At 46.0% G+C, this 4,123-nt stretch overlaps 1 pseudogene; it reads left to right on the forward strand.

Moving 5' to 3' along the window:
- The first annotated feature begins 2,815 nt into the window (after positions 1-2,815).
- Positions 2,816-3,513, forward strand: LOC137220763 (transcription initiation factor TFIID subunit 12 pseudogene; annotated as a pseudogene).
- The last annotated feature ends 610 nt before the right edge of the window (positions 3,514-4,123 follow it).

The following is a 4,123-nucleotide window of genomic DNA, read 5'->3' on the forward strand; positions in this document are numbered from 1 at the left end:
CACACACACACACATACACCCGCAGGGGCACAGACTGGCTGGCACACTCATAAAGACCATGCAAGGTGACCTCAGTGATGTGTATGGCTACCCCTTGCCATGGTCCATTTCTCAATGCATTGGGCAGTCTTCCAAATACACAGCAGCTCTCTATGCAGTAATCACTTGACATCGTTGAAACCCCAAGCAGAAGATATACAGTTCCCGTACATCTTGCTCTGTTTTTGGTCTGTGTTAACTGTAATCCCACTGTTGCTTATTTTTCTTGCCACTGACTGGCTATGTAACCTTGGGCAAATCACTGTGCTTCAGTTTCCTTATCTATGCAATTAAGTGGCTGTACCTTTTAGCTATAGCCTGGGTTTCGTGCTTTTTCCTTTGGTTCTAGGAAGTAAAACAGTTGCCAGCTCCCAGGCTGTGCACTGGGGACCTGAAGCCTGGAGCTGCAATGCTCTAGTGAAGACTGTAGTGGCCTCAGAGGGTTTGTTTGGAATTCCAGATCTGCCTTTAACTTAACGTGCATCTTACCTTTGGCAAATCGCTTGGATTTTCAGTTTCCACATCTGAAAAATCGGGATGAATATCCTGTCTTGCTAACCCTGTAGGGCTGTGATGAGAATGTATTGCACTCAGAAAAGTGCTCATCAGTACAGAGGCTGATAAATTACCAGGTTTTTCTGTCCTTGTAGTCAGGGAGGTGGCACCAAGCTGGTCCCAGTCCCTGAGTATCCGCAGTTAGCCACAGCTGCATTGCAGAATCCTATAGAGATACGATTCCCGGGCTACCCTCAATACCACCCAAGCAGAGTTTCTAGGGGAAGGGATCAGGCATATGAAACGGACATGAAGGCTGATTTGAGAACTAGTGATCTGGAGACAAGGAAATCTTACCACTCTCTTGATCTGAAATCCTAATATTCATTGTGTACAATGATGCCTGAGGTGTGGTGCTGACAAAGATAGAGTGTGTAAGGGGCTGTCCTGCTGTCACCTTCTTATTAAGCTTGACAGATATACCTTCTAGTCTTGAATCTTGGTTTCCTTCCCCATATATTAAGTGGAAATCATCTCTGACACAACTGTTGGAAATGAACTTCCCCAAAACTACATATCTTTTGGGAAAGTGTTCAACTTGAACTGTATTTACCCTCTCTAAGCCCTCTTTAAAGCACTAACTAGGCCACGGTGGAACTTCATCTATTGTCGTCATTTGGAGCGCTACAGTATTAGGAGATGATAGAAAAAGGAGGAGAGGAAGTAGAGAGGAGCCACGCAAATCCATTTCTACTTAGACCATTTTGTTACCTGCTAGAGTCTGTTTGGAGCTGACACCAGTTAGTTAAGTTCTGTGCCTAAGGAACAGCTTTGGGATGAGAGCCTGGAGCTTAAGCAAGTGGATTCACGAGCCACAAAGTCTTAGGCTTAGTCCTTCATTTCACTCTTCTAATCTAGTTCCGCATATCTGGGAGTGAACTCAGGCTAGATGTTTCAGAGCCACAGTCCCAGGCTGGCACCATTAAGAACCTCAGAGGAGGTGGAAGGATGGGGAGAAAAAAATACCACTATCCAGAGACTTCCCTGGTGGCACAGTGGTTGGGAGTCCATGTGCCAGTGCAAGGGACACGGGTTCGATCCCTGGTCCAGGAAGATCCCACATGCCGCCGAGCAACTGGGCCCATGCACCGCAACTGCTGAGCCTGCTCTCTAGAGCCCACGAGCCACAACTACTGAGCCCATGTGCCACAACTACTGAAGCCCACGCCCCTGGATGCTGTGCTCTGTCACGAGAGAAGCCACAGTAGTGAGAGGCGCGCGCACCTCAACGGAGAGTAGCGCCCGCTCGCGGCATGTTCACTTTGAGCAAAATAACAACAGATCCTTCTGCAAAAGAGAGAGAAAGAAAGAAAACAGGCCCTCTTTCTTTAATCTAGCGGAAAAGAAGGAATTACCTCAGTGCATGCTCCTACTGGTATAAATAGCAGTATTAGGAGAAAAGCTTGTTTCTCCATGACTGAAAAACATTTAGGACACAGAACCTGGACTCCATCTCTTCTCTATTTCCCTGGTTACTTTAACACTGTGAGCTTTGGACTCCAGGGAGAAAGTCTAAAAATACTATAGCCTATTTGTTCAAAAGGTAACAAAGATTGAAGGGCCCTGCTTTTGCCTAAAGGGAAAAAAGGAATATAAAATCTTAATGTTTTCATTTTTGAACTCTAAACCAAAGTCAGACCTTGGAATACTCTTTATTTTTAATAGGCAATGTGAAGACGTGGTAACACAAATTCAAATGGCACAACAGGAAATATATTGAAAAGTTATTCTCCCTTCCAACCCTGCCCACCAGCACTCCAGTTCCCCTTCCCTGAGGCTATCTCTGATGGCAATTTCTTGTGGATCCTTCCAGAGATGATATTCTCTGCATATTGAAGTGTGTGTGTGTGTGTGTGTGTGTGTGTGTGTGTGTGTGTGTTGATGTATTTATGCATGGGCACCTTCACAGAGCTCTGACTTTCTTCTTTTAACATGAATAGTTGCTTCCTATTCACACTCTCCTGCTCCTTGCTTTTCTTCACTTAAAAAGATGTCTTGGGTTTCCCTGGTGGCGCAGTAGTTGAGAGTCTTCCTACTGATGCAGGGGACACGGGTTCATGCCCCGGTCCGGGAAGATCCCACATGCCGTGGAGCGGCTGGGCCCGTGAGCCATGGCTGCTGAGCCTGCGCGTCCGGAGCCTGTGCTCCGCAACAAGAGAGGCCACAACAGTGAGAGGCCCGCGTACTGCAAAAGAAAAAAAAAAAAAAGATGTCTTACTTGGGGAGGGCCGAGCAGTCGGACTGCCCGCTGAGATGAGCGCTTCACTGGGGCAGTCTCTGCATACCATGGGGAGATAGACGCTGCTGCCTTTGGGCTTGGTCCTCATAGCTCCAAAACGAAACAAGATCTCGATAAGCTCTATGAGCTGAAGTCCAAAGGGCATTAGATTATGAACCAGTTTGGCCCCTCAGCCCCAGTCAACCTGTCCAGTTTCTCATCATTAAAACCGGAACCAGCTAGCACCCCTCCACAAGGCTCCATGGCCAATAGCCCTACAGTGGTAAAGATCCCAGGCGCTACTGGGACGGTAGAGTGTCTCAGCCCTGAAAACAATCAGGTATTGACCAAGAAGAAGTTACAAGACTTAGTAAGAGAAGTGGATCCTGATGAGCAATTGGATGAAGATGTGGAGGAGATGCTACTGCAGATTGCTGATGATTTTATCGAGAGCGTGGTGACAGCAGCCTACCAGCTTGCTCGGCATCGCAAGTCCAGCACCCTGGAGGTGAAAGATGTCCAGCTGCATCTAGAACGCCAGTGGAACATGTGGATCCCAGGGTTTGGCTCTGAAGAAATCCGACCCTACAAAAAAGCTTGCACCACAGAAGCTCACAGAGAAATGGCATTGATCTGGAAAACAACCAAGAAATAACATACGGAAAGGTCAGGGAATGGACAACAATGTATTTGGAGATACTTGAGCTGAGACCTCAGTTATCTCATCCTTGGATTTTTTTTTTAATGCTTTACAGAGAAGCATATATATATATTAACATCTTTATTGGGGTATAATTGCTTTAAAATGTTGTGTTAGTTTCTGCTTTATAACAAAGTGAATCAGTTATACATATACATATGTTCCCATATCTCTTCCCTCTTGCATCTCCCTCCCTCCACCCTCCCTATCCCACCCCTCCAGGCAGTCACAAAGCACTGAGCTGATCTCCCTGTGCTATGTGGCTGCTTCCCACTAGCTATCTACCTTACGTTTGGTAGTGTATATATGTCCATGCCTCTCTCTCGCTTTGTCACAGCTCACCCTTCCCCCTCCCCATATCCTCAAGTCCATTCTCTAGTAGGTCTGTGTCTTTATTCCTGTCTTACCCCAGGTTCCTCATGACATTTTTTTCCCTTAAATTCCATATATATGTGTTAGCATACGGTATTTGTCTTTCTCTTTCTGACTTACTTCACTCTGTATTACAGACTCTAGGTCTATCCACCTCATTACAAATAGCTCAATTTCGTTTCTTTTTATGGCTGAGTAATATTCCATTGTATATATGTGCCACATCTTCTTTACCCATT

This window comes from Pseudorca crassidens, chromosome 3 (assembly GCF_039906515.1).
Source record: "Pseudorca crassidens isolate mPseCra1 chromosome 3, mPseCra1.hap1, whole genome shotgun sequence".
Taxonomy (NCBI): Eukaryota; Metazoa; Chordata; class Mammalia; order Artiodactyla; family Delphinidae; genus Pseudorca; species Pseudorca crassidens.